General features: G+C 43.5%; 1 protein-coding gene across 4 annotated transcripts in view; it reads right to left on the bottom strand.

Annotated features, from left to right (window-relative positions):
• The window catches only part of Dnah11 (dynein axonemal heavy chain 11), a 324,204-nt gene that overhangs the window by 210,918 nt on the left and 100,375 nt on the right, over positions 1 to 12,911 (bottom strand). The gene's annotated exons all lie outside the window — the stretch shown is intronic.

Genomic DNA, 12,911 nt, shown 5'->3' on the forward strand with positions numbered 1-12,911 from the left:
TCCCTGGCCCCCTCAACAGCCAGGCCAAGCCAGAGCTCAGGGACAGGGTGCCCCCAATGGAAAACTGCAGTCCTGACTAACCCCTCACTAGCCCGAGCCAATTAAAACGTGCTAATATGATTTCCACTTGCTTAAGCCAATCATATCTGAAATGACCCAACTTCCTTAGACACTCCCCTCTGTAACGGTTAAAAGAAGCCCCACCCTCCCTTTTGAGGTTGTAGACATCTTGCCTGTGTGTAGGATGGTTGCCCCCAGTGTGCTGGAATAAAATTAAAAAGACTCTTTGCTTTTGCATCGGGTTTGGTCTCTTGGTGGTCTTTGGGGGTCCTGACTCTGGGCAGAACAGCTCTCAGACCTGGTGAGTGACTGTTAAACCTGGTTTCCTATGGTAGAGTGGAGAAGTCTATGAAATGACTAAAGCCCTGAGCAGCCCTGAGATTGCTACACAGCTGGACTCTGGGGAAAGTCACATTCTGTAGGAAGAAGGGAGGAGAAAGGCAGGACAATGGCGCCTTTGTCTACGGCGCTTACACAAATGAGAAGGTGAGTTTCTGAGCACTGACGAAGAACACCGCCCTGTCATCAGCTCACCGAGTCCTACAATCAGTTCCCACCCCTGCCCCATTCTCTGCTCATGCCCTGAAGAAGGCAGGTTTGACTATCAGACCACAGGGGCAGTGAACCAGACAATAGGAATATGCTTACCTATGACATCTATCAATATCCTATCTTACCCACGAGGAGCTTCTGTCACAAGTCTAAACTGCATTACCAGTTCTGGAGCAGGGATTCAAATCTTACAGTATGATATCAGAGAGTGACCTCATACTCTCTGATTTGGTCTGGCTATTCCTGATAAGTCTGAGGAACTGTGGCCATGCAGGAAGTGTTCTGAGGACAACTGAAGCCAAACATAAAGTCTGGTTTACTCAGAGAAATAAAAACAAGTGTTGGGCATTGTAGCACAGGCCCATAAACCCAGAGAACCAGGAGGTGTGGAAAATTCCTTTATGCTGTGTGAATATATCAGCGTGATTGGTTTAATAAAGAAGCTGATTGGTCAAAAACTGGACAGGTAGAGGTTAGGCAGGACTTGTAGAAAAAATGAGAGCAAAAGGAGGAGGAGGAGGAGGAAGGAAGAGTCTTAGAATCGTGAGGAGACCCAGAGGGAAGGAGACGAACTTGCCATACTTAGAAAAGGTATTAAGTCACTTAGCAGAGTGCAGATAAGTAACATGGGTTAATTTAAAATGTAAGAGTTAGCTAGTAACAAGCCTGAGCTATTGGCTGAACATATATAATTAATAATAAGTCGCAGTGTGGTTTTTTTTGGGAACTGGCTGGCAAGAAACAGAAAAGTTTGCCTACAAGGAGGCTGATATAAAAGCATCATTAGTTCATGGGAAGCCTGGGCTACAGAATTAGTTCACTCTAACCTGAGTAAATGCCTCAAACTAGAAAGAGACCTGGGAATACAGGGCAGTGGTAGAGTACTTACCTAACATGTACAAGGCCCTATGTTCATTTTCCAATATTACAAAGTAAAAATAACATGTAAATTAGGCACCAGAATCTGTATTAGCTCTGGTGGCATGTACCTTTATATGCTGAGCTGGCTCGCCAGCCTACATAACTGTCCATGAGCACAGTCTACTGCCTCACCCTGAGATTGAGGGAAGGTTGACAAACACAAATTACATATTGTGAGCACCGCAGTATCTTGGCATGTACTCCATGCCATGATTACCACCGCTGATAAATTGTTCTTTGCTAGTGGTTTGCAAGATGCCTTGAGATCTCTTCTCTCACAGATATTAAGGGAACCGTCCATGGGATGCTCAAGCACCAACTATAGTTGCCCATGTTGTTTACGAGGTCTTCAGAATGTATTCGTTCATAAAATAGATTTTACACTGTGGTCAATAGTTCTGTGTTTTCTTTACTCACTGCCCATGTGTTTGATGTTTTAAGGGTTCTTCATATCCATAAGATCATATTCATGAGGTCATATCTGTGAGGTCATACCCATGAGGTCACATATATTTATTTTCTGAGTTTACTTCATTTCACTGAACATAATACATTTCAGATTCATACTTGCTGTTTTAAGTGGCATGATTTTCTTTTTCTAAGGCTGAATAGTATTTTCTTCTGCGTATGTGTGTGTATGTGATAATTTCATTTATCAAGAAAATACAGTTATTTTTATATCTTGGCTCTTGTGAATAAAGCTGCAATGAAGAGTGGAATGCAAGGAATCCATCAGACAATGTTATTTTCTCTGGTGAAATAGCCAAGGAAGTGAAAGATCTGTATGCCAAGAACCATGAAGTACCAGCAAAAGAAAAATTTAAAGATATGTAAATATGTCCCATACTCATGGGTTGGAATAATTCATATTTCCTAAATGCCTAAACAGCTCAAAGTAATTTATAAATTAAATGCAATATGTATCAACACCCAGTTGCACTTTCCAGGAAAAGAAAAAGAAAACTTAAAATGTATAGAAACCATAAGTGACCTTGAATAGCTAAAACAATTTTAAGCAGAAAGGGAGAGAATCTGGAAGCATTATGTCTGACTCAAATTATTATCAAAACTGTAATAATTAACAGGATGAAACAGAATTGAGGCCAGAGCTGAAATTTCCAATGAGTTTTCATTACAGAAACAAACATACATTTGGAGAGATTAGTGATTTCAACAAATGGTGTAAGGACAATGAATTACTATATTTTATAAAAAGGCAGATGTCATTGCATGTCTGTGTAACACAAATAATAAAATCCCAGAGATAGAAATTGGGGTTCAATATGAAGATCAGAAAAGCAAAGCAGCCAGCCACTGGCTCTTACCTCTACCTCAAACCAAAATGGCGATCCTGCCTCCAGGAATCCTCAGAATGAGACTGTGTGTGAGAGCTGTCTCCTCCTGTCTTATATTCCTCTCTAGTGCTGAGATTAAAGGCCTGCACCACCGCTCAGCATCTATGGCAAACTAATGTGGCTGCTGGGATTAAAGGTGTGTGCCACCACTGCCTGGTTTTATGGCTGACTAGTGTGGCTGCTTTGCACTGACTTCAGGTGAACTTTATTTATTAAAACACAAATAATGTACCACTGTGTCTGTGATCTCAGTAGATGGGAGGCCAGGCAGAAAGGCCAGCTCAAGGTCATCCTTATAAACACACTGAGTTCAAGGATAATCTGGGCTTAGACAAAACCCATCTTCAGAATAAAGCAAGCAAGCAAACAAACAAAAAACCAAAGCAGGTTTTCTCACTTAACACTAATTTCAATGCAGCATAGATTAAAGCTTTCTACATGAACTCTGAGAAACAGACATACAAGAACAGGTCCCCGATACTCTTGATAATGAGTTTAGGGATTTGAAACCAAAACCACATGCAACAAAAGAAAAGAAAAAAGGCGAGACTACATCAAAATAAAAAGTTTCTATCCAGCAAAGGAAGCAATGAAGAAAGTGAAGGCAACACACAGAATGAGAGGAAATATTTGGAAGCCATGTATCTGATAAAGGGTTAATAGCTCAATATTGGGGTTTCTACAGATCAGAAAACAAACCAACACCAGCACCCCTCAAGTATTCTGACCTAAACATGAGTCAAACACCTGCACAGATGGCTTTCAAAGATGATACAAATTCACCAACCTGTAACATGAAAATACGTTCATCACGTTCAGTCATCAGGGGAACGCGACTCAGCACAAGACAGTGTGCACACCCTGCAGGGTGTCAAAGGATAAGGACTGCTAACAATAGTCATTCACCTACTTATTATCTTACAACAAACCTTCAATTTCACCAAGAGCAGATGTGGCTATTCTTTTGTGTATGACATGCTCAGAATCCATCACTTCCTAGATGTCAGCTTCCAGAAAAGCAAGGACAATGTCTGCTTAGTCAGCTCTTTATCCCCTGAGCCACTGAGGAGCTGTTGAGCATGTCAACCAAACAGATTCAGGACTGAAGCACAGCGCAGTATGTACAAATATCTATAGATAATTTTGGAAATTTATACATACTTACATTATATATATGGTGGTGCATACATGTCTGTATGTAACTAATATGTGTGTAACATGTATGTGTGTGTATTCATATATTATCTACTTCTCCATACATGGTCACGTGTGTGTGCATGTGTGTGTGTGTATGTGTGTGTGTGCGTGTGTGCACATGTGTATACTGAATAAGAAAGAGATATTTATTATTGGCTATTTCCTCATCTGGGCCAAGATATCCAAATCCCACATAGTCAGATGTTATACCACCAGCAGAATTTGTCTAGACAGTTCATTATTACGATAACAGCACCTTATGCCTCTATGCATAAGTATGTTTATAATTTCAAGTACTTCTTAGGCATGTAAGCATGCAATCCTCCAAGCAACTTGTGATTTCTACATTACTGACTCATTTCTCACAGAAGTTCAGTCAAATGTAAGCTGATCAAGGTGATGGCTTGCCAATGTTATGTGCAGAGGTCATATGTTGGGTTCTTAGTCTAGAGATTAAGACTTCCCCAGTGATATTCTCTCAAAAGCAGTAAGATTTTGTAACCATAACAACAGCCATAAAATGCCTATTACTTAGGAAGTGGTTTCAGGTAGCAATTACAGAATGGTCAAACTATAATTAATTCCATGTTTGTGGGTGGATGACACAGAAAAGAGCCCATGATAGCTTTTCAAAATAACACAAATCTCATAGGATACATGCTTTTTCTAGGAGTGTTGTCTGATTCTTCTCCTTGCTCATGAACAGTTGTCCTAAGCGACTACTTTCATACTGCACCCGGGCTCTAGGTTCACTATGAGAACGGCCAATCTCTGGCACTAGAAAGCAACCTAAGTGTAAAAGCAGGCTGTCTGCAAAGCATAGCTCTTCCGGCTACCCCCCCCCTCCTATCTTACTTTACTCCAGCCACACTGAGTTCCTGCCTTCCCTATTAAGACTGCCTCAGGCCCCAGTTGTGGCTTCCATTCCAAAGCTCTCAGGCTGGCCTCCTCCACTGTACTGTCTTCTACACCTTCCCTGCAAACATCCCATAGAGCCTTTCTTATGGGGCTTAAAAGGATTTTAGTTGATTGTTGGTGCTTTCTCTCCACTCCTTTGACCATGACCGCTGACAGCCCGAAGCCCACATAGGTCTCCGCACCTAGCGCAGTGGCCAGGGCAAAGCATGTGCTCATAAGCAAGCGCTATGTTAATGAAGGAGGAAGCCCCAGGAAATGAGTGACACAATGCGCACCAGACATCCCATTCCACTCGCTCAGTTCAGAGGACACATGGAGTTACTAGTCCAAGCTTACATGCCAATGAGAAATGCAGGTAAATAATTGGGATACGCATAAAGGACTCTCACCGCATACAGAAGCAGGACCTGGCCAAATACAGGGTCTGGAAAGGCATCTTGAAGGAAAGAACATTTTGCTAAACTGAAAGAATGAGGAGTTATGCTGTAGTGAAGTTAGAGTTGACTTCCCTAAAAGACCATGACCAAGCCACAGGAAGCAGCTGTAGAAAAGCCTGGAGTGAAGCAGGACTTTGAAGGACTCTAAGTCCAGAATTGCAGGACAGGTACATAGCATGTTGTGGGAGAAAGGGAGACTCACAAAGGCAAGGCACAGTCCACATTTAGGCTGATGGGCTGCAAAGGGTGCTATGTGGTGGGGTGGTAGCATATGATGTATGGTTTTTTTCAAAGATCTCTTCTCCTGTCCAGGGAAGAGAGAATTGGAGGGAAACAGTGGAGGAAAAAATTCCATAGTGTCAGCATCACTCAGCAGAGAGGAAAAGTACCTTGGATTAAGGCATTATCACCACAGCAAAGACAGATGTCAGAGCACTGAAGGGACCTGGCAGATGATGGGCCCCTAAGTGAAGGACCTCATTGTGGATGCTCTAGCTAGGGAGCAGCAGTGGGAACCCCAGTGGTTATTCCCACCATGCTTCCTACAGGACTTCAGGAAACCTGAACTGAGACCAAAGTGGCCAGTAGCCTCAGAAGTGATGAAAGTATCTAGGGATGGGGGCTATGGTCAAAAGAAAAAGGGGCCTGGGACATGGCCACAGAGAACAGAAACACCTCAGGGGAGGGATGAAGAGAGACTGGAAAGCATAGAACAGTTTGAGCTTTCCAACTGAAGGTGAAATTCATATCATAAAAAATACGAGAGAGTGTGAGAAGGAGGTAGCATTTTGCAATACCCAGATAATAATAACACACTCAGTCCTGTGGGAGAACATGATAGAAAGGCTGTTGGTGGGAGGGTGGGGCGGTTCACGCTGCGCATGCACACAGCTAGCATACCCAGGAAAACACGTAGTGCCTACCCTGAACAGGAACTTTTCTCATTCCTGAAGTTAGCTATGAAAGCAGCTCCCATAGTGCTTGCAATGTGTCAGCAATCATAAGTGACCCGGAGGTTATTTACAAGGTGTGTAGGCTATATGAAAATCCTGCCCCAGTGTGTGGCGTCCTGGAACCAATGCCCCAAGGACACAGAGGCACGACTGCCCAAACATGATGTTAACAAGGTAGCTGCAGAGCAGGTTACAGACCTGGGGCAGGGCATGGGAGGAGACAGCACACTCAGCAACAACTTCTAATTGTTCTTGATCATAAGTAGTGGGAGAGACTGGAGCCTGCACAATGGCCAGAAGGAATGATTCGGGGTGAGAACTGCAGACAGCACAGTGGGAAAGGCAATGGGGCCGGGCCAGCAAGGAAGATCTCTGGTCACGGGGGTCACCCTCCTGTCCTAATGGAGAACAGTACGGAGCGGGGAAAAGGAGCCCACTATTCTCTGATACCATCAGCTGATTCGCCGAGCACCTACTATGCGACAGTCAGCGTGTGTATGTGGACACTATGTACATCCTAGCTTAGCTACTACTGCTCTCCTCCAACTTTATGGGTGAGATCATGAGGTAACTTGCTCACTCAAGCAAACCCAGCCACGATTCTATTCAATATTTCCCCAACACTTTACAAATATAGACTTACCCCAGTTCACAGCAATGGGATCTTGGCATGGAAACACTCCAATAACATGTGAGACAGGAGAGATAGAATCCCTCATCCAACAACTCTCTATTTTACACAAACAAAGAAACACTTCTTAAGACAGGACATGAGTCCAGGTCACCACTGATCTCTATAAAATAAACACTTCTAAGGGAGGCTAGAGTTCTCACAGAGGACCATGCACTAGCAGGAGGCTAGTGTTCTCACAGAGGACCACGGCACTAGCAGGAGAATAGTGCTCTCACAGAGGACCATGCACTAGCAGGAGGCTAGTGCTCTCACAGAGGACCATGCACTAGCAGGAGGCTAGTGTTCTCACAGAGGACCACGGCACTAGCAGGAGAATAGTGCTCTCACAGAGGACCACGGCACTAGCGGGATGGTTGTGACACAGTAGAGCACTCAAGGTCAGAGAGGCGGTTCCTGATGCACGGGGAGATGATCTCCAATGAGTGCTGCCCCAGCTTCTGCGGCAGGATGACATAAAGATGGTATCTGAATGTAAGAAACCATGTCCTTAAGCTACGGGTTATATAAAGCAATAAAGGAACATTTTGCTTTTGGTTTTCAGAAGAAAGGACTCTCCTTTAGCCTACATTTGTGGTGCCTGAGTTATGAGCCTGGGACACTTAGGCCAGCAGCCTAAAAAAAACAGCTCTGCAGAAATGCTAAGACCAGAGTACTCAGCTCAGCAAATCAAAGTGCACCGTCTAGCATAGTTGCTGGATCAACTGATTGCTTTCCATCTGTGCTGAACTCTTGGTTTCTGGTTTCCTAGGACAACAGCACGGATCTGTCTTCCTTAAGCCCAGTTCACCTTCAGCAACAGCAGAAACAGCAGACCTTCATTTCCAGAAGCCATAGAAAGTCATTATAAAAGGAACACGTTCCACACTTGTTGAACTGTGGAATCCCAATTTGTTGCCTCGCTGTCCAGCGCTCTGATGGTGTTGCAAAATCACTAGGCACAGGAGTGAGCGACTGAGATGGTGAAGGTGAGCCACCTCGTTCCTAACGCCAAAGGAAACCATTCCAGGGTTTCATCATTGAGCATGACTGTCTCTTCAGGTTTCTGGTGGACGTTTTTCATTGAGTTTTGAAAATTCCTTCTCTTCCTTATGCTGGACAAGAAAAAATTGGAAAAGGCAACAATCGAAGATCCTATCTTCAGAAAGGTGAAAAGAGAAGCAAAGCAAATTTAGAGTAATTACAAAAGAAAACAATCAAAATAAGGAAGTCAGTGGACCATAAGCCAAACAACAGGAAAAATAATAGTATGAAAATAGTAGCATTAGCCAGGCGGTGGTGGCGCACGCCTTTAATCCCAGCACTCGGGAGGCAGAGGCAGGCGGATCTCTGTGAGTTTGAGGCCAGTCTGGTCTACAAGAGCTAGTTCCAGGACAGGAACCAAAAACCTACGGAGAAACCCTGTCTTGAAAAATCAAAAAAAAAAGTAGCATTAAATAATAGTATCAAAGTTCATTTATGGCAAACAGATGTAAAATTGGCAAATATCTAGAAGACTGAGGAGAAAGTCAGAAATTAACCACACCAGGAGGGGCACAGCAGAAAGGCTTTAGATGCTCTATGGACAATATTGAGACCACACAACCTGCTCTCAGTATAAACCTTAAAACCTGGATCAGAGATCAAGTTTCCCTGGGAAGAATCAGACGGTCATCATTTTCAGGCTTTGTAACACATGATCTCAATCAAAACAGCTGCACACAAGAGCGGCCAATGACAACAGGCACCAGGCCTGTTCAACTAGGTCACTCTGATTCTCTAGCCCCTGGCACAAGAAGAAATGGGCAGAGCCTTTGAAAAGCACTATCTAAAACCTGATGCCACAGAGCTACACTCCATAAAATACATTTATGACAAAAATGCCACATAAAGGAAACTCCAGACAGAGGTAGTATTATGATGACATCTAGCAAAAAAAAACCTTTTCCACAAAATATATTTCTACTTTCTAATACCTTTCCAGCAGACTTTGAACTCCATACCTGACAAAAATACTAGAGGAAAAGAAGGTACTCAAAGGCGTGGAGTATAAAGTCACATGGAACACTACTACTGCACAATTTAATTTTGACATGTAAGATGAGGGATAGCACAACCCGTGAAAACAAAGAAAAAAGAGGACTAGGGCTAAAAGGTTAATCAGAGATGGAAGCAGAGGAGTGGAGGAGTAGGAGGTGGTAGTGATGCGTTAACTGAAGCTAAGGATGCATGAAAAAGGATCCACTAGCTGGTAAATTAATTTCAAAATACAACTGTAATAAAGAAGCTGTCTTAGGGTTTCTATTGCTGTGAATAGACACCATGACCACAGCAACTCTTATAAGCAAAATATTTAATTGAGGGATCTCTTTTACAGTTTCAGAGTTCAGTTCATCATCAGTATGGTGGGAAACATGGCAGCATGCAGGCAGTGTGGCAGTGGAGGAATAGCTTACAAGCAACAGGAAGTCAACTGAGACACTGGGTGGTATCCTGAGCACAGGAAACCTCAAAGCCCATCTCCACAGTGACACATTTCCTCCCACAAAACCATAACCACTTCAACAAAGCCACTCCTTTTGAGATTATAAGGGGCAATTACATTCAAACTACCAAAGAAGGCTTTGAATAGAATTACAATGAATGAGTGGGCCATGCCATTTTCAGAAGACTTGGGTTATTAAATGAACTTCAGAGTACAAGGTATGGAATACCTCCCTGTGAGTTATTGATAAAGGAGGCCCCAGAGGTCTCCAAACAGCACACACTTGCCATTGCCCCTGACTACACAGCTATACCCTTTTGTGGAAGACACCTCACATTTTAGCTGTAGGATATAGAAAAAAAAGCAATCTCACACTGACTAGGAAGTTTCCCTGGCTAGCTTTCATGATTCCACATGATGTCATGCAGCCTTCTGTGGGAGAAAAGACAGACCCTGATGCTTCACTACCAACCTACCAACCAAGAGGTATCCACTGGTACAATAGTGGCGTGACTATTATGGGAAAATTGCTTTGTGACTGGATTTGAGACCTGCTCCACAGAAAGGAAGTGATGCCTGGTACTTTAGTCCTGGTTAAAAGCCCATATCTAGGGAAGTCACAAGCCCTAGGATAGAATCTGTTGTTATATTGCTAAATGGTTAGTCACACTGTCAAATTCCTTCAAAATATATATGTTTATACCTATAGATCTGGGATGCTCAAAGCTTGGCTGAAGGTTTTTGTTGTTGCTGCTGTTGCTTGCAGTGGGCAACAGTCAATGGAGCGGTGCACAACTGGTCCAGTGCTGAGAAGAGGCTGAGAGCTCATCCTAATAGGACACTTATATATCAAATTCTACCCCTACCAAGGTTCAGGGAACATTGTAGAAGGAGACACAGAAAGAATTTAAGAGCTGAAAGATGGGGAAGGTGCTATGAGAGGCATCTGCAGGACATGGCAATAATGAACTCATAGCTGCTATTACCTACACAAGATGAACTCAGTTTCATCTGGGAGGTCCTTGGATCCCCCCAACTCAGCCTGCTTCAGGGTTGAGAGGTCCAGGGAGCCAGCAGGGAGTGTCCTTGCCTCTGGGGCTTCTTTATACCATCCTACTCTGCCTCCCAAGCCCGCCTTTTTGTTTGCCAGGTCCTTGGAACCCGGCAAGAGGCCCTGCTCCCATGTTGAGGGGATACAGGGAGGTGCATGAGTGGCCATGTGGCTAGGTGGTCCTGGGAACTAAGTCCAGGCCCCCTCCAATTCCCTAAGCTTTTCTTGACTTCCAGCAGGGTATGTTCCCTGCTTCTGGCCTTCATTACCTGATTCTATCCTGCCCCCCCCAAGCACTCCTTTTTACCTGTGGGGTCCTTGGATCCCCCAGCCCAGCCTGCTTCAGGGTGGAGGAGATCTGAGGGCCTGCTCCAGTGCTGAGGGGACCTAAGAGAGGGCAGAGCAAGAAAAATTCCCAAGTACACAGTCAGCCACAGGAAAGATTGGACCAAGACACCAAGACTCTGCTGGCCTCATTTAAAGGAAGAGATGGGCAGGCACCAATGCAAGAATTCCTCCAACATCCTGAAAAGCAACACGGTAACACCAGAATCCAGCGAACATGCAACAGGAAGACTTGAACATTCTAATCCAGAAGAAGTAGAAGAAATCGACTTTAAACATAACCTTATGAAAAATGATGGAGACCCTTAAACAGGAAGTGAAAAACTCCCTTAAAGAAATGAAAGAGAAGACAAATAAATAGTTGCAAAAAATTAATAAATCCCTCAAAGATACCCAAGAAAACCAAGAAAAAGAAATCAAACAGGTAAAGGAAACAGTTCAAGACTTCAAGACTGAAATGGAGGTAATAAAGAAAACACAAACCGGAAGATGTGAAAAATCTGGGTAAACAAACAGGAACTACAGAGACAGGTATAACCAAGAGAATACAAGAAATAGAAGAAAGAATCCCAGGCGCTGAGAATACTATAGAGGAAATAGACTCATTGGTCAAAGAAAACAGCAAATCCAACAAATTCTTAACACAAAACATCTAGGAAATCTGGGACACCATGTAGACCAAACCTAAGAATAATAGGGGTAAAAGAAAAAAGAATTCTAGCTCAAAGGCCCAGAAAATATATTCAACAAAATTATAGAAGAAAACTTACCTAACCTAAAGAAGGATATTCCTATGAAGGTACAAGAAGCATAGAGAATACCAAATAGACTGGATCAAAAAAAAAGCATCCCTTGCCATATAATAATCAAAACACAAAACATACAGAATAAAGAATATTAAGAGTTACAAAGGAAAAAGGTCAAGTATCATATAATGGCAAACCTATCAGAATTATACCTGACTTATCAATGGAAACCATGAAAGCCAGAAGATCTTGGAAAGATGTGCTGCAGACACTAAAAGACCATGAATGCAAGCTCAGACTACTATACCCAGCAAAGCTTTCTTTCACCATTGATGAAGATGAAAAAAAAAAAAAAAAACAGATTTAAACAATATGTAGCCATAAACCCAGCCTTACAGAAAGTACTAGAGGAAAACCTCAACCCAAGGAAACCAACAAAACTCACAATATCACAGACATTTGAGAACCCTCCATGAGCACAACTCAAAGAAGGGAAACACACAAACACTACCACCAATAAATAACTGGAGTTAACAACCACTGGTCATTAATATCCCATAATATCAATGGACTCAGTTCACCTATAAAAAGGCACAGGTTAAGAGAATAGATACACAAACAGGATCCAACATTCTGCTGTTTATAAGAAACACACCTCAACCTCAAAGACAGATACTACCTCAGAGTAAATGGTTGGGAAAAGGTTTTCCAAGCAAAGAGACCTAAGAAACAAGCAGGTGTGGCTATACTAACACCTAACAAAATTGATTTCAAGTTTCTGACTGCGGCAGCAGCCCGGGACAGGGAACTCAGACACCCCTCCCACACTTCCTGGTCATCCTCAGGGGCTATTCTGCCCGATACCTCCTCTCTCTTCCTATCCCACCCAGCTTGCATCCACAACCCTCCCCCCCTCCGTCTGACACCCTCCCTTCTTTCACCACGTAACATCTCCCAGCTCAGCCTGTTCAGGCTCTAGGACCGAATCCGAATCGGCAGGGCAAACGGGAGGGTGGTAGCTCCTTTGTCCCACTAGCCTGCCTGCAGCGAGCTAGGTAGGCCCTTTGTTTACTAGCCACCCAAGCAGCAGGGAGATCCGATCCTGGCACCAGGAGAGACATCGGGATTGCATCCACAACCTACCCAGAGCGGTCCTGAGGAGTTCCATCTGGACGGTAGTCCATGTTTGGGTGCTGAGGAGTTCCAGCTCAACGGGACGGT

Source organism: Alexandromys fortis, unplaced genomic scaffold (assembly GCF_014885135.2).
Source record: "Alexandromys fortis isolate MF-2015 unplaced genomic scaffold, M_Fortis_MF-2015_v1.1 scaffold_182, whole genome shotgun sequence".
NCBI lineage: Eukaryota > Metazoa > Chordata > Mammalia > Rodentia > Cricetidae > Alexandromys > Alexandromys fortis.